Consider the following 22,536-nt stretch of genomic DNA (forward strand, 5'->3'; position numbering starts at 1 on the left):
TCACTCATTAGGAACTGCAGGACTATATCCAGAATCCAAGCTGGTGATTCCTGGTGCTGTTCCTTAGATGTTTCAAAGGAATTGAGAAGATCCTGTAGGTCTTTATCATCAGAAAAAAACCAAGTTCCTATGCTTGAAGACGGCCACTAGCATGCTCCTGTACAGTATCCCTTGATAGAAGATAAAAACCTACATTTCCTTCAAGGGTATAACAGGAAGTCAGCAATCTGGGTCACAGAGGTACTGGAAGAGAAAACAGAGTTGACCCTGTACCATTCTCTAAAAAACCTTGATGGAAGAAGACCTCCTTGCTCTTGCAATCGCCCTAGCCGCCTCCTTCGAAAAAACCTCTAGGTATCTGGCAAGGAAGCTGACTCTGATGATTACTCTGCCTCATTAGTCCGCAATCCTCACGAAGCCCAGCGATCCTCTTAGGATGCTGAAACACTCCCAGGAGCTGCTATATCCAGGGTGAACACCCCTATAACAGGACCTCATCAATACCCTTAATCTGGGCGCTCTCAAGAAACAATATTTTGACCACCCGCCAAATCAAAAAGATTGCGAAAGGCTTCTTAGTCTCCCGTACAACCCAAAACAAGATTAAAAATTTCAAGAGTAGATTAAAAGGATATTGGGATTAAGGGAATGTAGTGGTAGAGCCTTCACCCACTACTGCACTCGCTGCTACGAATGGTCCCAGTGTGTAGCAGTCCTCATAAAGAGTCTGGACATCTTTCAAGTAATATGAAGCGGATACCGACTTGCTTCTCCAAAAGGTCGCGTCCGTAATACTTTTAATGGATCTATTCTGCTTAAACGCTACTGAAGTTGCTATCGCTCTAACTTCATGAGCCTTGACTTTAAGTAAATTACGATCCTTCTCACTTAAATGAGTGTGCGCCTCCCGAATCAAAAGTCTAATAAAATAAGACCACGCATTCTTAGACATGGGCAAAGAGGGCTTTTTAACGGAGCACCATAAAGCCTCTGAACAACCTCGTAGCGGTTTAGTTCTGGATAAGTAAAATTTAAGAGCTCTATCGGGGCACAGCACTCTTTCAACTTAATTCCCCACAATCTCAGAAAGACTGGGGATTTCAAATGATTTAGGCCAAGGACGAGACGGAAGTTCACTCTTGGCCAAAAAACCAAGTTGAAGAGCACATACTGCTTTATTAGAGGAGAAGCCGATGTTCTTGCTAAAAGCATGTATCTCACTAACCCTTTTAGCCAAAGCCAAGCTCACCAAAAAAGTGTCTTGAGGGTAAGATCCTTCAGGGAGACTGAATTTAATGGTTCAAACCTATCTGACATAAGGAACTGTAGGACCACGTCCAAGTTCCAAGCAGGAGTCGAAATATGACGCTCCTTGGAAGTCTCGAAAGACTTAAGCAGGCCTTGGAGATCTTTGTTATTAGAAAGATCTAAACCCCTATGCCTGAAAACAGAAGCTAACATGCTTCTGTAGCCTTTGATGTAGGATGCAGAGAGGGAGCGACCGTTTCTCAGATAAAGCAGAAAATCCGCAATCTGAGCTACAGAGGCACTGGAAGAGGAAATAGAGGAGGACTTGCACCAGTCTCTAAATACCTCCCATTTCGACTGATAGATCCTGATGGTAGGGATCTTCTAGCCCTCGCGATCGCTCTAGCTGCCTCCTTCGAAAACCCTCGAGCTCAAGAGAGTCTTTCGATAGTCTGAAGGCAGTTAGACGAAGCGCGGGGAGGCTTTGATGAAATCTCTTTACGTGAGGCTGTCGCAAGAGATCCATCCGCAACGGCAGACTTCTTGGAACGTCTACCAGCCATAGAAGTACCTCTGTGAACCACTCTCTCGCGGGCCAGAGGGGAGCAACCAACGTCAACCTGGTCCCTTCGTGAGAGGTGAACTTCTGCAGCACCTTGTTTAGGATCTTGAAAGGTGGAAAGGCATAAACGTCCAGGCGAGACCAGTCCAGCAGGAAAGCGTCTATGTGGGCTGCCTCTGGATCTGGAACTGGAAAGCAGTAAGTCGAGAGCCTCTTTGTCAGTGAAGTCGCAAAAAGATCTATGGTGGGTTGACCCCATGTCATCCATAGCTTCTCGCACACAGTCTTGTGCAACGTCCACTCCTTGGAGATGACTTGTCCTCTTCTGCTGAGGCAGTCCACCAAGACATTCATTTCTCCTTGCACAAATCTCGTCAAAAGAGAGATGTTACTTGCCTTAAATGGAGTTCCTTCTGATCCGTGGACCAAAGACCCGAGCATCCCAGACTGTCCAGTGGAGCTCCCTAACCCAAATCCGAAGCATCTGAATACAACACATGGTTTGGGTTCTTGATCGCAAGAGAAAGACCTTCTTGAAGTCTGATGTTGCTGTCCCACCAAGTCAGACATGTCTAGACTGAGTTGGAGATTGGGAAAGAGATACTCTCTAAGCCCTTCTCCTTGTTCCAATGGTTTAGGTGAAATTGGAGAGGGCAAAGGTTGAGTCTCCCCAGAGAGATAAACTACTCCAGCAATGAAAGAGTTCCCACGAGACTCGTTCAAACTCTTACAGAGCAACTGTTTTTCTCTTGCAAGTGATGGACTTTTAACAGAGCTTGTTCCATTCTTGTGGGAGACGAAAAGGCCCGAAAAATTCGACACTGTATCTCCATTCCCAAATAAAGAATAGTCTGGAATGGAGAACTGTAAGTTACGACTTCTCTACGTTCACTATGAGACCTAGCTCCTTGGTTAGGTCTAATGTCCATTAGAGGCTCTCCAGACAGCGATTTAATGACGACGCCCTGATTAGCCAGTCGTCAAAATAAAGGGAGGCTCTGAATCCTCAAAAAATGTAGAAAGCTTGCTACATTTTGCAAGAGCCTTGTAAAAACAAGAGGAGCAGGAATGAGGCCGAAGCAGTGCTCGAAATTGGTACACTACTTTCCCGTCCACAAACCTCAGATGTTGTTGAAAGTTGGATGAATCGGGATGTGGAAGTATGCATCCTGAAGGTCGAGAGAGACCATCCAGTCGCCTTCCCTTACTGCTGCCAAGACAGATTTGGTAGTCTTCATCGTGAACTTTGTCTTGACAATGAACACATTGAGCGCACTTACATCTTAAGTACTCCTGCAGTGAACGTGGCTGCCAGATCAATGGAGCCATCCCTGATAGCCTTGTTCATGCATGACATAATTGTACAGCAATACATTGACAACTGGAGAGACCTTCTTACTTAAGGCTCCCAGGGACCAATCCAACAAATAAATACTTCAAACACTCGAAAAAAACTCCTAACAGGAGATGGTCTAGCTCTGAAGCAGACCATAAAATCTTGGAGCGTCTCATGGCTAGACGACGAGGAGAGTCCACTAGGCTTAAGAAGTCTCCCTGGGCAGAGGCAGGTACTCCGCAACCGAGAACTTCTCCTGTGTCACACCAGACGCTCGAGCGAGAAGCTAATAAAGAAGGAGGAAAAGCAAAAGCAGACTTTCCTAAACTTCTCCTGGATTCCAACCAGTCTCCCAGTAAGAGCATGGCTCTCTTGGAAGAACAAGAGAGAACTGACTTCGTAAATGTAGGAGTCGAAGAAAGTCATACCAAGAGTAAACTCAGACGGCGGAGCAGCCCTTACAAAACGAGTAGGACAAAATTTCACTAAAGAAAATCATAATTATAAAACAAGGGATTGTTGGACCACCCTAGGATACTCCTCTTCTGAATGACTCCCCAAAGGTACATTAGTTGAAAGGGGGTCATCAACTTCTTCAGAAGGCACATCATCTGATAAATCTTAAGTCTTGCGAGAAGGAGATTTATATTCAGAATGACGTGAAGGAAAAGCCTGACAGGCTACATCAACTTGTATATGAACAGAAGTTAAAGTTGGAGGGTCGATGTCACGTTGTGACTGCAGAGAATGTTATTCTACTACACGTCGTGACAGAAGTAACTGACGTTCAAACGTCCCGTAGTAACAGCGGTGACTGCTGTTCGATGCTATATCGTGACTACGATGACTGACCCTCGACGTCACGTCATGTCTACGGTGTCTACCGCTCAACGTCACGTCGTGTCTGCGGTGTCTGCAGCTCAACGTCACGCTATGACTGCGGTGGCTGACGTTCAAAGTGATCAAAGTTACATAGAGATTTATGCACTGCATCTCGTTTAACAGCAAAGCTGTCACTAGGGATAACGTCAGCGTGGCGTAACAAAGCTCGATGAAGACCTGAATCACGTATCCCAGAACCGTGACGTACAAAAAGCAAAGGATCCTTTCGCACAGGAACAGGATCGTAAGCTTCTATTAAAGAAGAAAGCTTTAACAGCATATCTTGCAAAACACTTAATTTCGGATCCACTTGTGACTGCGGTGGCTGACGTTCAAATGTCACGTAGTAACAGCGGTGACTGCTGATCGATGCTATATCGTGACTACGGTGACTGACACTCGACGTCACGTTGTGTCTACGGTGTGTACCGCTCAACGTCACGTCGAGTCTGTGGCAGAAACGTCTGTACATGAAAGTCATCGCTATGAACGGGACTCTCATGATGACTACAGCTAGGACGTTGAACTTGTTCTGAAGGAACTAATAAACGTTTCAACCGTCTCGAAACCTAACGCCCAGGCTTTTAAAGAGACGAATCATCGGAAGACAAGGAGAAACTTCGACTCTCCTGACTTATGGCAAGGACGTGCTTGACGAGCAACGTCTGATACCTTTGAGGGAACGTCTGTTCGTTGGTTTACACCCCTCACTCCCTTAGGTCCTACGACATTCCTTCTCCCTGGTGCAGAGGAGCCTGAAAGAGGTCTCGGACTAGGCAAGCGACAAGCACGAACAAACGAACCCTCCGCAACACAGAACATGTTTTTGCACTTTCTTCACTGATATCGCATTTTTTAATAATTTCACATTAGACATGAATAAAGCTGATTTCTACCTGAAGCACACAATTCTCCCTTAAATCAAAAGGTTAGAATTGAGAAATAAGTCGTATAATGTAAGCACATTAGTACAAAATGTAACACACATGCAAAAATCAATAAACATATATATATATATATCGAATAAAACGGAAATATATAAAGCTAAAAAGATCAGTGACTGGGGATGAGACTAAAAACTAGTTCACTAAGGACTACGTTTTCAATCTCTCACCGTACAGTGCCTTGGGATGAGAATAAAAATTAAAACGTTTTATCCTCTCTCCCTGACAGAGACTTGGGACGAGAGCAAAAATCTGAATCGAGAACAACATTACTCGCTCCCAAACTCCTTGTACAGAGACTTGGGACGAGAATAAAGATCGGATCGTTCTCTCTCTCTCTCTCTCTCTCTCTCTCTCTCTCTCTCTCTCTCTCTCTCTCTCTCTCTCTCTCTCTCTCTCTCCTCTCTCTCTCGTCACTCACACGAGAAGGGCTCACTCACTCTTCGTCAATAACAGGTTATTTGACTAAAGGAAAAAACTGAAAGGACTAAGAAATTGAAAATTAACATGTTTCTTTAAATTAGTATCTAAAAAACTTCAGTTTGACAGAAGAATGAACAAAACGTCAAAATCGATTTACTCTTTCTGCAAAGTGAAACCGTGATTCTCTCTTTCTCTATCGTAACGATAGAGCGCAAACTGCGTAGCATAAATAAACCAAACATTAGTTCATCTTTGAAAAACAGCACGAAGACTATTCAAAGAATAAATTTCTTAAAATGATATTTTGATTATAAAATAAATTTTTTAATATACTTACCCGGTGAATACATAATAGCTGACGTCTCCGACGGCTCGACAGATTCCAAAAACTCGCGAGCGATCGCCGTGAAGGTTGCGGGTGTGCCCACCAGCGCCGACTATCGGCCAGATACCGCATATACATGTAAACAGCTCCAGTTCTTCTCATTCCGCTGGGTCTCTATCGGGGAGGAAGGGAGGGCCTTTAATTTATATATTCACCGGGTAAGTATATTCAAAAATTTATTTTATAATCAAAATATCATTTTTAAATATTAAACTTAGCCGGTGAATATATAATAGCTGATTCACACCTATGGTGGTGGGTAGAGACCAGTATTAATACAATAAAGGCGTATATGCTTAGAGTTTTTGACAGTTATATCATAACAAAACCCAAATAAATATAGGTACCTGGTAAGGAAGCTGACTCTGACGATTACTCTGCCTTGTTAGTCCGCTTTCCTCACGAAGCCCAGCCGTCCTCTCAGGATGCTGAAAGACTCCCAGGAGCTGTTATATCCAGGGCGACAACCCATACAACAGGACCTCATCAAAACCCTTAATCTGGGCGCTCTCAAGAAACGACATTTGACCACCCGCCAAATCAAAAAGGATGCGAAAGACTTCTCAGCCTTCCGTACAACCCAAAACAAGATTAAAAACATTTCAAGAGAAGATTAAAAGGATATTGGAATTAAGGGAATGTAGTGGTAGAACCCTCACCCACTACTGCACTCGCTGCAACGAATGGACCCAGTGTGTAGCAGTCCTCATAAAGAGTCTGGACGTTTTTTAAGTAAAATGAAGCGAACACCGACTTGCTCCTCCAAAAGGTCGCGTCCATAATACTACGCAGAGATCTGTTTTGCTTAAAGGCCACGGAAGTTGCTATCGCTCTTACTTCGTGCGTCTTGACCTTAAGTAAACAACGATCTTTTTCACTTAAGTGAGAATGAGCCTCTCGGATTAAAAATCTAATAAAATACGATAAAGCATTTTTAGACATAGGCAATGAGGGCTTCTTAACGGAGCACCATAAGGCCTCAGATCCACCTCGTAAAGATCTGGTACGAGCTAAATAAAACTTAAGAGCTCTAACTGGGCACAGTACTCTTTCAAGCTCGTTGCCTACGATCTCTGATAGGCAAGGTATATCAAAAGATTTAGGCCAAGGACGAGAAGGCAGTTCATTTTTGGCCAAGAAATCAAGCTGAAGCGAACATGTGGCTTTATCTGTAGAAAAGCCGATGTTTTTACTAAAGGCATGGATCTCACTGACCCTTTTAGCCGAAGCCAAGCACACCAAAAAAAGCGTCTTGAGGGTGAGATCCTTCAGGGAGGCTGAATGTAATGGCTCAAACCTGTCGGACATTAGGAACCTTAGGACCACATTTAAGTTCCATCCAGGAGTTGCCATACGACGCTCCTTAGAGGTCTCGAAGGACTTAAGGAGATCTTGAAGATCTTTATTATTGGACAGATCTAAGCCTCTATGTCTGAACACAGAAGCCAACATGCTCCTGTAGCCCTTAATAGTGGGAGCAGAGAGGAAGCGAACATTTCTCAGATGCAGGAGAAAGTCTGCAATTTGGGCTACAGAGGTACTGGAAGAGGAAATGGATGATGACTTGCACCAGTCTCTAAAGACTTCCCACTTCGACTGGTAGACCTTGATGGTAGATGCTCTCCTGGCTCTCGCAATCGCTCTGGCTGCCTCCTTCGAAAATCCTCGAGTTCTTGAGAGTCTTTCGATAGTCTGAAGGCAGTTAGACGAAGCGCGGGGAGGCTTTGATGAAGACTCCTTACGTGGGGCTGTCGTAAGAGATCCATCCTTAAAGGCAGACTCCTTGGAACGTCTACCAGCAATAGAAGTACCTCTGTGAACCACTCTCTCGCGGGCCAGAGTGGAGCAACCAATGTCAACCTGGTCCCTTCGTGAGAGGTGAACTTCTGCAGCACCTTGTATAGGATCTTGAAAGGTGGAAAGGCATAAACGTCCAGGTGAGACCAGTCCAGCAGGAAAGCGTCTATGTGGGCTGCCTCTGGATCTGGAACTGGAAAGCAGTAAGTCGAGAGCCTCTTTGTCAGTGAAGTCGCAAAAAGATCTATGGTGGGTTGACCCCATGTCATCCATAGCTTCTCGCACACAGTCTTGTGCAACGTCCACTCCTTGGAGATGACTTGTCCTCTTCTGCTGAGGTAGTCCACCAAGACATTCATTTCTCCTTGCACAAATCTCGTCAAAAGAGAGATGTTACTTGCCTTAAATGGAGTTCCTTCTGATCCGTGGACCAAAGACCCGAGCATCCCAGACTGTCCAGTGGAGCTCCCTAACCCAAATCCGAAGCATCTGAATACAACACATGGTTTGGGTTCTTGATCGCAAGAGAAAGACCTTCTCGAAGTCTGATGTTGCTGTCCCACCAAGTCAGACATGTCTAGACTGAGTTGGAGATTGGGAAAGAGATACTCTCTAAGCCCTTCTCCTTGTTCCAATGGTTTAGGTGAAATTGGAGAGGGCAAAGGTTGAGTCTCCTCAGAGAGATAAACTACTCCAGCAATGAAAGAGTTCCCACGAGACTCGTTCAAACTCTTACAGAGCAACTGTTTTTCTCTTGCAAGTGATGGACTTTTAACAGAGCTTGTTCCATTCTTGTGGGAGACGAAAAGGCCCGAAAAATTCGACACTGTATCTCCATTCCCAAATAAAGAATAGTCTGGAATGGAGAACTGTAAGTTACGACTTCTCTACGTTCACTATGAGACCTAGCTCCTTGGTTAGGTCTAATGTCCATTAGAGGCTCTCCAGACAGCGATTTAATGATGACGCCCTGATTAGCCAGTCGTCAAAATAAAGGGAGGCTCTGAATCCTCAAAAAATGTAGAAAGCTTGCTACATTTTGCAAGAGCCTTGTAAAAACAAGAGGAGCAGGAATGAGGCCGAAGCAGTGCTCGAAATTGGTACACTACTTTCCCGTCCACAAACCTCAGATGTTGTTGAAAGTTGGATGAATCGGGATGTGGAAGTATGCATCCTGAAGGTCGAGAGAGACCATCCAGTCGCCTTCCCTTACTGCTGCCAAGACAGATTTGGTAGTCTTCATCGTGAACTTTGTCTTGACAATGAACACATTGAGCGCACTTACATCTTAAGTACTCCTGCAGTGAACGTGGCTGCCAGATCAATGGAGCCATCCCTGATAGCCTTGTTCATGCATGACATAATTGTACAGCAATACATTGACAACTGGAGAGACCTTCTTACTTAAGGCTCCCAGGGACCAATCCAACAAATAAATACTTCAAACGCTCGAAAAAAACTCCTAACAGGAGATGGTCTAGCTCTGAAGCAGACCATAAAATCTTGGAGCGTCTCATGGCTAGACGACGAGGAGAGTCCACTAGGCTTAAGAAGTCTCCCTGGGCAGAGGCAGGTACTCCGCAACCGAGAACTTCTCCTGTGTCACACCAGACGCTCGAGCGAGAAGCTAATTAAGAAGGAGGAAAAGCAAAAGCAGACTTTCCTAAACTTCTCCTGGATTCCAACCAGTCTCCCAGTAAGAGCATGGCTCTCTTGGAAGAACAAGAGAGAACTGACTTCGTAAATGTAGGAGTCGAAGAAAGTCATACCAAGAGTAAACTCAGATGGCGGAGCAGCCCTTACAAAACGAGTAGGACAAAATTTCACTAAAGAAAATCATAATTATAAAACAAGGGATTGTTGGACCACCCTAGGATACTCCTCTTCTGAATGACTCCCCAAAGGTACATTAGTTGAAAGGGGGTCATCAACTTCTTCAGAAGGCACATCATCTGATAAATCTTAAGTCTTGCAAGAAGGAGATTTATATTCAGAATGACGTGAAGGAAAAGCCTGACAGGCTACATCAACTTGTATATGAACAGAAGTTAAAGTTGGAGGGTCGATGTCACGTTGTGACTGCAGAGAATGTTATTCTACTACACGTCGTGACAGAAGTAACTGACGTTCAAACGTCCCGTAGTAACAGCGGTGACTGCTGTTCGATGCTATATCGTGACTACGATGACTGACCCTCGACGTCACGTCATGTCTACGGTGTCTACCGCTCAACGTCACGTCGTGTCTGCGGTGTCTGCAGCTCAACGTCACGCTATGACTGCAGTGGCTGACGTTCAAAGTGATCAAAGTTACATAGAGATTTATGCACTGCATCTCGTTTAACAGCAAAGCTGTCACTAGGGATAACGTCAGCGTGGCGTAACAAAGCTCGATGAAGACCTGAATCACGTATCCCAGAACCGTGACGTACAAAAAGCAAAGGATCCTTTCGCACAGGAACAGGATCGTAAGCTTCTATTAAAGAAGAAAGCTTTAACAGCATATCTTGCAAAACACTTAATTTCGGATCCACTTGTGACTGCGGTGGCTGACGTTCAAACGTCACGTAGTAACAGCGGTGACTGCTGATCGATGCTATATCGTGACTACGGTGACTGACACTCGACGTCACGTTGTGTCTACGGTGTGTACCGCTCAACGTCACGTCGAGTCTGTGGCAGAAACGTCTGTACATGAAAGTCATCGCTATGAACGGGACTCTCATGATGACTACAGCTAGGACGTTGAACTTGTTCTGAAGGAACTAATAAACGTTTCAACCGTCTCGAAACCTTACGCCCAGGCTTTTAAAGAGACGAATCATCGGAAGACAAGGAGAAACTTCGACTCTCCTGACTTATGGCAAGGACGTGCTTGACGAGCAACGTCTGATACCTTTGAGGGAACGTCTGTTCGTTGGTTTACACCCCTCACTCCCTTAGGTCCTACGACATTCCTTCTCCCTGGTGCAGAGGAGCCTGAAAGAGGTCTCGGACTAGGGAAGCGACAAGCACGAACAAACGAACCCTCCGCAACACAGAACATGTTTTTGCACTTTCTTCACTGATATCGCATTTTTTAATAATTTCACATTAGACATGAATAAAGCTGATTTCTACCTGAAGCACACAATTCTCCCTTAAATCAAAAGGTTAGAATTGAGAAATAAGTCGTATAATGTAAGCACATTAGTACAAAATGTAACACACATGCAAAAATCAATAAACATATATATATATATCGAATAAAACGGAAATATATAAAGCTAAAAAGATCAGTGACTGGGGATGAGACTAAAAACTAGTTCACTAAGGACTACGTTTTCAATCTCTCACCGTACAGTGCCTTGGGATGAGAATAAAAATTAAAACGTTTTATCCTCTCTCCCTGACAGAGACTTGGGACGAGAGCAAAAATCTGAATCGAGAACAACATTACTCGCTCCCAAACTCCTTGTACAGAGACTTGGGACGAGAATAAAGATCGGATCGTTCTCTCTCTCTCTCTCTCTCTCTCTCTCTCTCTCTCTCTCTCTCTCTCTCTCTCTCTCTCTCTCGTCACTCACACGAGAAGGGCTCACTCACTCTTCGTCAATAACAGGTTATTTGACTAAAGGAAAAAACTGAAAGGACTAAGAAATTGAAAATTAACATGTTTCTTTAAATTAGTATCTAAAAAACTTCAGTTTGACAGAAGAATGAACAAAACGTCAAAATCGATTTACTCTTTCTGCAAAGTGAAACCGTGATTCTCTCTTTCTCTATCGTAACGATAGAGCGCAAACTGCGTAGCATAAATAAACCAAACATTAGTTCATCTTTGAAAAACAGCACGAAGACTATTCAAAGAATAAATTTCTTAAAATGATATTTTGATTATAAAATAAATTTTTAAATATACTTACCCGGTGAATATATAATAGCTGACGTCTCCGACGGCTCGACAGATTCCAAAAACTCGCGAGCGATCGCCGTGAAGGTTGCGGGTGTGCCCACCAGCGCCGACTATCGGCCAGATACCGCATATACATGTAAACAGCTCCAGTTCTTCTCATTCCGCTGGGTCTCTATCGGGGAGGAAGGGAGGGCCTTTAATTTATATATTCACCGGGTAAGTATATTCAAAAATTTATTTTATAATCAAAATATCATTTTTAAATATTAAACTTAGCCGGTGAATATATAATAGCTGATTCACACCTATGGTGGTGGGTAGAGACCAGTATTAATACAATAAAGGCGTATATGCTTAGAGTTTTTGACAGTTATATCATAACAAAACCCAAATAAATATAGGTACCTGGTAAGGAAGCTGACTCTGACGATTACTCTGCCTTGTTAGTCCGCTTTCCTCACGAAGCCCAGCCGTCCTCTCAGGATGCTGAAAGACTCCCAGGAGCTGTTATATCCAGGGCGACAACCCATACAATAGGACCTCATCAAAACCCTTAATCTGGGCGCTCTCAAGAAACGACATTTGACCACCCGCCAAATCAAAAAGGATGCGAAAGACTTCTCAGCCTTCCGTACAACCCAAAACAAGATTAAAAACATTTCAAGAGAAGATTAAAAGGATATTGGAATTAAGGGAATGTAGTGGTAGAACCCTCACCCACTACTGCACTCGCTGCAACGAATGGACCCAGTGTGTAGCAGTCCTCATAAAGAGTCTGGACGTTTTTTAAGTAAAATGAAGCGAACACCGACTTGCTCCTCCAAAAGGTCGCGTCCATAATACTACGCAGAGATCTGTTTTGCTTAAAGGCCACGGAAGTTGCTATCGCTCTTACTTCGTGCGTCTTGACCTTAAGTAAACAACGATCTTTTTCACTTAAGTGAGAATGAGCCTCTCGGATTAAAAATCTAATAAAATACGATAAAGCATTTTTAGACATAGGCAATGAGGGCTTCTTAACGGAGCACCATAAGGCCTCAGATCCACCTCGTAAAGATCTGGTACGAACTAAATAAAACTTAAGAGCTCTAACTGGGCACAGTACTCTTTCAAGCTCGTTGCCTACGATCTCTGATAGGCAAGGTATATCAAAAGATTTAGGCCAAGGACGAGAAGGCAGTTCATTTTTGGCCAAGAAATCAAGCTGAAGCGAACATGTGGCTTTATCTGTAGAAAAGCCGATGTTTTTACTAAAGGCATGGATCTCACTGACCCTTTTAGCCGAAGCCAAGCACACCAAAAAAAGCGTCTTGAGGGTGAGATCCTTCAGGGAGGCTGAATGTAATGGCTCAAACCTGTCGGACATTAGGAACCTTAGGACCACATCTAAGTTCCATCCAGGAGTTGCCATACGACGCTCCTTAGAGGTCTCGAAGGACTTGAGGAGATCTTGAAGATCTTTATTATTGGACAGATCTAAGCCTCTATGTCTGAACACAGAAGCCAACATGCTCCTGTAGCCCTTAATAGTGGGAGCAGAGAGGGAGCGAACATTTCTCAGATGCAGGAGAAAGTCTGCAATTTTTGAGGTAGTAGGTTGGCCAGGGCACCAGCCGCCCGTTGAGATACTACCACTAGAGAGGTATTGGATCCTTTGACTGGCCAGACAGTAATGCATTGGATCCCTCTCTCTAGTCACGGCTTATTTTTTCTTTGCCTACACTTACACAGAATAGTTTGGCCTATTCTTTACATATTCTCGTCTTTCCTCATACATCTGACAACAATGAGATACTTAACACATCTTCACCCAAGGGGTTAATTACTGTACTGCAATTTGTTCAGTGTACTTTCCTCTTGGTAAGGGTAGAAGAGACTCTTTAGCTGTGGTAAGCAGCTCTTCTAGGAGAAGGACACTCCAAAATTAAACCACTGTTCTCTAGTCTTGGGTAGTGCCATAGCCTCTGTACCATGGTCTTCCACTGTCTTGGGTTGGAGTTCTCTTGCTTGAGGGTACACTCAGGCACACTATTCTATCTTATTTTTTTTTTCTTCCTCTTGTTTTTTTGAAATGGTGTGTTGGGCAGGCTTAATAGAAGGGCCATGGATGCCTGGTGGTTTATCAAGAGGTTGTCTTTTCCTTTTTCTGATTATTTTTCTTCTCAAAACCATCCTTACTGTCCTCCCTTCAGTAGAAGTGGCTATCCTGGAGGGTATTTAGCCTTGCATGGTGTATCGGCTCCTCCATGTTGACCAGTTTTTCCGACTTTTTACTATAGTCTATGGGTATCATCAATCACTTTGTTTATAATTCTGTACGTATTGTTTTTGTTATAATTCTTGTTAATCTAGTTTTTAAGTATGCTGTCTCTTTTTTATTTCTATTAATTCTTATGCTGTCTGGAGACATTGAGCGAAATCCGGGACCAGTACGTCCTAGATTTCGTCAATGTCGTCTTCTGTATTGCAATATTCGTGGTCTTCATGCAAATATCCAAGACCTTACAGTTGCGTCCAGACAGTATGATATTCTTTTGTGCTCAGAAACTTTGGTTTCTAATATGAGGCACTCATCTGAGCTCCTTATAACTGGTTTTAAGAAGCCAATAATGTTGAAACGTGATGCCATCCCTAGGGCCAGGGGAATGGCGGTGTATATTAGGACCGAGTACCCTGCTTCTCATAAGTCCTGCTATCAATGTGGATGTCATGAGATTCAGGTAATAAAAGTTTGTGGCAGGCATAACAACTTTTATTTATGTTCGATCTACCGGAATCCAGACATGGATGATTCTATCTTCGATTGTCTTCTTACCATTATGGCTAAGATACAAGAAGATGATAGAAAGGCTTCTTTTGTCTTTGTTGGTGATTTTAATGCTCACCATAGGGAGTGGTTAAGTTCTATCTCTCCTACCGATCGCCATGGCTTAAGAGCTTTAGACTTTGCCTCTGAATCAGGCTGTGAGCAAATCATAAATGAAGCTACTCACAGGTCTGGTAATTGCTTGGACCTTGTATACACTGACTCCCCTGGCGTTATAACTGGTAAGGTTGGTTCTCCAGTCGGGACATCTGATCATGCCTTGATTTCATTATTAGTGAAGACTGAGCAGCCTGTCCCTGATATATCATATTCTTGTAAAATTTATATGAAATCCCAAGCAGACTGGAATGGGATTTTACATGATCTTTTGTTCTTGAATTGGTCACAATTATATAATAGTGTAGATCCTGTTGTCCCTTTGAATGAGAATTTAGTCAACATAATTGATAGGCGTATCCCTTCTCGTGTGCTAAGGTACCGAGTGAAGGACAAACCGTGGTTCAATGATGATTGTAGACGTGCTTTTTTGGAGAAGCAGGAGGCCTATCAACTTTGGAAGGGTAACAGATCAGATTTGACCTGGAACAACTATACTCAGCTTCGAGCTTTTGCTCAGAGAGTTTATGCCTCAACTGAAAAGGAGTACAATTTAACCATAAAAGAAACCCTTTCTGGTACAACTCAGGAACATAAATGGTGGTCGACCCTTAAATCTGCACTCTTTGGTGTAGATGCAACAGTTCCTCCTTTACTTAAACCAGATGGCTCAGTCACTCACTGTCCAAAGGAAAAGGCAACCCTTTTGGCTGATGTTTTTGACAGTAAACAGAGTAATGAAAAACTTGAACTTCCTCATTCCTGTTTTCCTGAGGCTAAACTAACTAGTTTAGCTTTTCGATCTCGTGAGATTAAAGCTCTGTTGATGGACCTTGATGCTTATGGAGGTGTAGACCCAAATGGTATTTTTCCTTTGTTTTTTATAAAGACAGCAGATTTCTTAGCTCCAAAGTTATCTGTTATTTTGCGCAAGTTAGCAAGAAGAGGAGCTTTTAGCACTAGTTGGAGAATTGGTAATGTTACTCCTCTATGTAAATGTGTTTGTGGTAGCTCAAATCCCACTGATTACCGCCCAATTTCCATAACTCCCATATTATCTAAAGTTTTTGAACGTCTTCTGGCAAAACGTCTTAATAGGTTTGCTGAAGGTAATCATCTCTTCCCTAGTTTGCAATTTGGTTTTCGTAAAGGCCTTGGAGCATGTGATGCCCTTCTTACAATCTCCAATGCTGTACAGAAATCCCTTGATTGTGGTCGGGAAGTTCGTATGATTGGCCTTGATTTTAGTGCTGCCTTTGACCGTGTTAATCATGAGGCCCTTGTTTTCAAACTGAAACAGTTGGGAGTGGGTGGGTCGTTTCTTAGCATTATTATTGATTTTTTAAGTAATAGATCTCAAAGAGTTGTTGTTGATGGGCACCATAGTGATTATAGGAATGTGATATCCGGTGTTCCACAGGGTAGTGTTCTTGGCCCATTACTTTTCATACTATATACACATGACATGTGGTTTGGCCTAGAAAACAAGCTTGTTGCATATGCAGATGATGCTACTCTCTTTGCATCAATTCCATCCCCTGAATGTAGATCTAGGGTTGGTGAATCCCTTAATAGAGATTTAGCTAGAATTAGTGCATGGTGCAAATTATGGGGTATGAAGTTGAATCCTAACAAAACTCAAAGTATGATTGTAAGTAGGTCAAGGACGGTGGTTCCTCAACATCCGGATCTCAGTATTGATAATGTTTCTTTAAATATGTATGACTCTTTCAAAATTTTAGGTGTGATTCTCGACAGTAAATTTACTTTTGAGAAACATATAAGGTCTGTGTCTTCTTCAATTTCACAAAAAATAGGCTTATTGAGAAAGTCTTTCAAGATTTTCGGTGATCAATCTATTCTGAAGAAGTGTTTTAATTCTTTTATTCTACCTTGTTTTGAGTATTGTTCTACTGTCTGGTGTTCAGCTGCTGATTCTCATCTTAATTTGTTGGACAGAAACTTACGGTCTATTAAATTTCTTATTCCTGATCTAGATATTAATCTCTGGCACCGTCGTTCAATTAGTTCATTATGTATGTTGCATAAGATTTTTCACAACTTTGACCATCCTTTACATTCAGATCTCCCTGGACAATTCTATCCTGTTCGTAATACTAGGCAGGCAGTTAATTCTAATAGCCAGGCCTTCTCCATCACGAGGCTCAATACTACGCAGTACTCTAGAAGTTTTATTCCAGCTGTGACCAAGTTGTGGAATGATCTTCCTAATCGGGTGGTTGAATCAGTAGAACTTCAAAAGTTCAAAGTTGGAGCAAATGCTTTTTTGTTGACCAGGCGGACATAGTCTTTTTATAGTTTATTTATGACATATTTGTTTTTGATGTTGTTGATAGTTTATTATATGACATGTCTGTTTTGACGTTGTTTCTTATTTTAGAATGATTTATTGTTAATTTGTTCTCTTCATTTATTCATTTCCTTATTTCCTTTCCTCACTGGGCTATTTTTCCCTGTTGGAGCCCCTGGGCTTATAGCATCTTGCTTTTCCAACTAGGGTTGTAGCTTGGATAGTAATAATAATAATAATAATAATAATTTGGGCTACAGAGGTACTGGAAGAGGAAATGGATGATGACTTGCACCAGTCTCTAAAGACTTCCCACTTCGACTGGTAGACCTTGATGGTAGATGCTCTCCTGGCTCTCGCAATCGCTCTGGCTGCCTCCTTCGAAAATCCTCGAGTTCTTGAGAGTCTTTCGATAGTCTGAAGGCAGTCAGACGAAGCGCGGGGAGGCTTTGATGAAGACTCCTTACGTGGGGCTGTCGTAAGAGATCCATCCTTAAAGGCAGACTCCTTGGAACGTCTACCAGCCATAGAAGTACCTCTGTGAACCACTCTCTCGCGGGCCAGAGTGGAGCAACCAATGTCAACCTGGTCCCTTCGTGAGAGGTGAACTTCTGCAGCACCTTGTATAGGATCTTGAAAGGTGGAAAGGCATAAACGTCCAGGTGAGACCAGTCCAGCAGGAAAGCGTCTATGTGGGCTGCCTCTGGATCTGGAACTGGAAAGCAGTAAGTCGAGAGCCTCTTTGTCAGAGAAGTCGCAAAAAGAACTATGGTGGGTTGACCCCATGTCATCCATAGCTTCTCGCACACAGTCTTATGCAACGTCCACTCCATGGAGATGACTTGTCCTCTTCTGCTGAGGCAGTCCACCAAGACATTCATTTTTCCTTGCACAAATCTCGCCAAAGGAGAGATGTTACTTGCCTTAAATGGAGTTCCTTCTGATCCGTGGACCAAAGACCCGAGCATTCCAGACTGTCCAGTGGAGCTCCCTAACCCCAAACCGAAGCATCTGAATACAACACATGGTTTGGGTTCTTGATCGCAAGAGAACGACCATCTCGAAGTCTGATGTTGCTGTCCCACCAAGTCAGACATGTCTAGACTGGGTTGGAGATAGGGAAAGAGATACTCTCTAAGCCCTTCTCCTTGTTCCAATGGTTTAGGTGAAATTGGAGAGGGCATAGGTTGAGTCTCCTCAGAGAGATAAAATACTCCAGCGATGAAAGAGTTCCCACGAGGCTAGTTCAAACTCTTACAGAGCAACTGTTTTCCTCTTGCAAGTGAAGGACTTTTAACAGAGCTAGTTCCATTCTTGTGGGAGACGAAAAGGCCCGAAAAATCAGACACTGTATCTCCATTCCCAAATAAAGAATAGTCTGGGATGGGGTACTGTAAGTTACGACTTCTCTACGTTCACTATGAGACCTAGCTCCCTTGGTTAGGGCTAATGTCCATTAGAGGCTCTCCAGACAGTGATATAATGACGACGCCCTGATTAGCCAGTCGTCAAAATAAAGGGAGGCTCTGAATCCTCAAAAAATGTAGAAAGCTTGCTACATTTTGCAAGGGCCTTGTAAAAACAAGAGGAGCGGGAATGAGGCCGAAGTACAGTGCTCGACATTGGTACATTACTTTCCCGTCCACAAACCTCAGATGTTGTTGAAAGTTTGGATGAATCGGGATGTGGGAGTATGCATCCTGAAGGTCGAGAGAGACCATCCAGTCGCCTTACCTTACTGCTGCCAAGACAGATTTGGTAGTCTTCATCGTGAAGTTTGTCTTGACAATGAACACATTGAGCGCACTTACATCTTAAGTACTCCTGCAGTGAACGTGGCTGCCAGATCATTGGAGCCATCCCTGATAGCCTTGTTCCTGCAGTGAACGTGGCTGTCAGATCATTGGAGCCATCCCTGATAGCCTTGTTCATGCATGACATAATTGTACAGCAAAACATTGACAGCTGGAGAGACCTTCTGACTTAAGGCTCCCAGGGACCAACCAACAAAAAAAAACTTCAAACGCTCGAAAAAACTCCTAACAGGAGATGGTCTAGCTCTGAAGCAGACCATAAAATCTTGGAGCGTCTCATGGCCAGGCGACGGGGAGAGTCTCCCTGGGCAGAGGCAGGAACTCCCAAGCCGAGAACTTCTCCCATGTCATACCAGACGCTCGCTCTAGAAGCCAGTTTAAAAGGAGGGAAAGCAAAGGTTGTCTCCCCCAAACTCCTCCTGGTGATCAACCAGTCGCCTAGCAAACGTAAAGCTCTCTTAGAAGAGCGAGAGAGCACTAGCTTAGAAAACGACGGCTTAGAAGTAGCTAGGCCTAGCGTAAACTCTGACGAAGGCGAACGAGGAGCAGCAGTTACAAAATGGACCGGAAAAAGATCCTTAAAAATCAGCATGATTTTTTTAAAGTCCATAGAGGTCTGAGCAGCTTTAGGCTCCTCTCTGTCTGACAAAGTCCCCAAAGGAATATCAGTAGGAGGAGGATCAGCAACTTCCTCATCTGAAGGAACCTCGTCCGACAATTGTCTAGTCTCATGAAAAGGAGAGACCTGCCGCAGCGGCAATGCTTGACAGGCAATGTCAACAAGCAAAGGAGCAGCAGTAGCAGTAGAGGAAGCGACGTCAGGTCGCTGCTGAAAGGACTGAAAACCTTGTGACTGTCCAACAAAAACAACAGGAGTTGATGGGCTCAACGTTGTTTAACTTCGGTTTCCAAGTTAGGACCGCCTACATCTCGGACTAGGGGAGGAATAGGTAAAGGCCGCATATAAACAAAACATAAAATTTATCTTGATGTTTAGTATAAATGGAAAGCTAATCAAAGAGGCCTAATAAAGGCGGGTGAGATATAAAATACATAGAGGAAAATCTATAATTATCAACAATAATTTATAACGTGATAAAATAATTACTAAAAGCCTTAAACACACTTCCGTACACTGAGGGAAGGGTCGGCCATCTTTACTCTATGGAAAAACCAGAGATAAAAAAGCAAGGGCAAAACACTTTTCCTCTCCTTTCAAAAGCATTTCTTTTGAAGATAGTATTGAATAATCCAACACGGCGAAAGCAATAAAACCAAAACCAAGTACTTCACCAATTCGGTAGAAAACTCGAGGTCATAAAGCGAGTGGAATCAACTTGTCGATGAAACCGACAGAGAAGAACTGGAGCTGTTTACATGTATATGCAGTATCTGGCCGATAGTCGGCGCTGGTGGGCACACCCGCAACCTTCACGGCGATCGCTCGCGAGTTTTTGGAATCTGTCGAGCCTTCGGAGACGTCAGCTATTATATATTCACCGGCTAAGTTTAATATTTTAAAATATTTTCTAAAAATATTCATCTCATCACTCTTACAGAGCAACTGTTTTTATCTACAGTAAACAAAAATAAAAGTTGAATGGGCTCAACATTGTTTAACTTCGTTTTCCAAGTCAGGACCGCCTACAAAGAATAGGTAAAGGCCGCTTATAAATAAAAACATAAAATTTATCTCGGTGTTTAGTATAAATGGAAAGCTAATCGAAGAGGCCTAATAAAGGCGGGTGAGATATAAAATATATAGAGGTAAATCTATAAATATCAACAATAATTTATAAAGTGATAAAATAATTACTAATAGCCTTTAACACACTTCCGTACACTGAGGGAAGGGTCGGCCATCTTTTCTCTATGGAAAAACCAGAGCGAGATCAAAAAAGCAAAGGCAAAAACTTTTCCTCTCCTTTCAAAAGCATTTCTTTTGAAGATAGTATTGAATAATCCAACACGGCGAAAGCAATAAAACCAAAACCAAGTACTTCACCAATTGGTAGAAAAACTCGAGGTCAAGCGCGAGCGGAACCAGTGTTGTCTTTAACACCGACAGAGAAGAACTGGTTTGGTTGAGAAGTATATGCGGTATCTGGCCGATAGTCGGCGCTGGTGGGCACACCCGGCAGCCTTCATGGCGATCGCTCGCGAGTTTTTGGAATCTGTCGACCGTCGGAGACGTCAGCTATTTATATATTCACCAGCTAAGTTTAATATTTAAAAATCCAACGATGTTGCCGGCGTGGCAAAAGGGAAAATCTGAGGAATCACTGGAATGGTTCCAGGTACCTGGCTAGAGGGTGCACTGGTGGTACACCTGGCTACCGAATTGCCGCGAGTTTTGAAATTTCTGCCGGACGTCAGGGATGTAAAACTATACTGTATATATAACTACCAATAAGTCAGATGTTTAAAAATATCCCGTTTGGACTTTTTCCATCGTCGCGAAAACCTCTCCCACTGGGAGGCAGACCACTCCCTACACTTGTTACTATCACACCGTTGGCCCCTACAAGAAGGACAAAGGGTGTGAGCATCAGTCTCGACCGCCGACATGAATGTTCCACAGGGGCAGTCGGGAAACCCAGGGCAGGTGCGCATGATTGCAGAGGCCAACTTCATATATACAGAAACTAGAAAAAGAAAACAACAAAAGCAATGAAATGGCTGCCAATATGACGGCGAGGATGAGAGCGGACACGTCCGACCACCATCCGAGCCGAGAGCAAAGTGAGCTCAAGCACAGGTGTGTGGGGGGGGGTGATAGCAAGCTACCCTCCCCTAACCCCTGCTAACTAGTGGTGTGGGTAGTAAACTCTCGTTAAAAATTAATGGCTCGTCATTTCAGCTATGCCAAAAGTAATACCCCTATTAAATAGCGTGTTTGTATTCCAGTTACGGAACAAATTGTTCTTGGGTTCTCCTCATTCAATAGTCCTTCAAAATAAGTTTCCCACCTTCTTTCAATATCATTATCTTCTGCTAGAACTATACCATTGCTATCTTTTATTTGCCTTATCTGTGTCAGGTCTTTAGATGCAGCATCTCGGGGCTTAGCAATTCATAATATTTTCTTCTCTCCTTCTGGTGTTTCCATCTCTTTATAGACTTCATTTAATGTCTCTGCCTTTTCCTTTGCTACTGCCCTTCTTGCTTCTTTCTTTGCTTGTTTATAGTTTTCTTTATCCTGCGCTTGTCCTGATAGATCTGCCTTCTTCTTGGCTTCTTTCTTGGTTTTTACCCGTTCTTGCACCTCATCATTCCACCACCACGATTCTTTATCATTTGGGGGTCTTCTTCCTGATGACTTTCCAAGTACTTCCTTACCGATCCTTAGATGTACAAGAATGGTGGACCAAGAATAGTAAAGAGTTAAACGGTGTTTTAACAAATCCAAGTCAGGCTTACCTGATAATCCGAGAGACTCCCAAATTTCCCCCATTTTACCAGGTATCGTGTCGTCATCGGTGTCAGACGGTCAAACAATCTGTCGGGTGTCCCTAGAGATCGCCGAAGTAGCGGGAGCACTAAGGTTACCCGCTTCCCCGGATAAACCCGAAAAATCCTCGACTGGCTGTGAATCCGAGCTTCCCAAAATCATACTCACACCCTCCGACTCGGAGAGGGCGTGAGCAGACTTCGCTGAGGTAGTTTCTTGCGACGACACACTTTGCACCGGCTCCCCCCTCTTTTTCTTCTTCAAAAAAGGCGAGCTCTCCGAAGTAGAAGAATCTTTAGGGTTCTAGCGATATTTGTGTCGATTCTCAAAAGCTTGCCACTGCAAGGGCGGCCAGGATTCACTTTCACAGCAAGGAGAACCTTGAGAGCAAGGTTTTCCCCTGCATGTTGGGCAGAGCGTGTGTGGGTCTACAGAAGGTGACGAAAGCCATCTACTGCAGCACCCGCCACGTCCTACACAACATCGCATCTTACGAGTAACTTTCTCCTCCATTACAATCACTAGTACAAAAGTACAAGAGGCGGCAAAAGGCTAAAGCGTAGAGA

At 43.5% G+C, this 22,536-nt stretch overlaps 1 long non-coding RNA gene across 4 annotated transcripts in view; it reads right to left on the reverse strand.

Moving 5' to 3' along the window:
- Positions 1-22,536, reverse strand: part of LOC137620702 (uncharacterized) — a 107,479-nt gene that overhangs the window by 77,585 nt on the left and 7,358 nt on the right. The window lies entirely within an intron of this gene.

This window comes from Palaemon carinicauda, chromosome 27 (assembly GCF_036898095.1).
Source record: "Palaemon carinicauda isolate YSFRI2023 chromosome 27, ASM3689809v2, whole genome shotgun sequence".
Classification (NCBI taxonomy): Eukaryota; Metazoa; Arthropoda; class Malacostraca; order Decapoda; family Palaemonidae; genus Palaemon; species Palaemon carinicauda.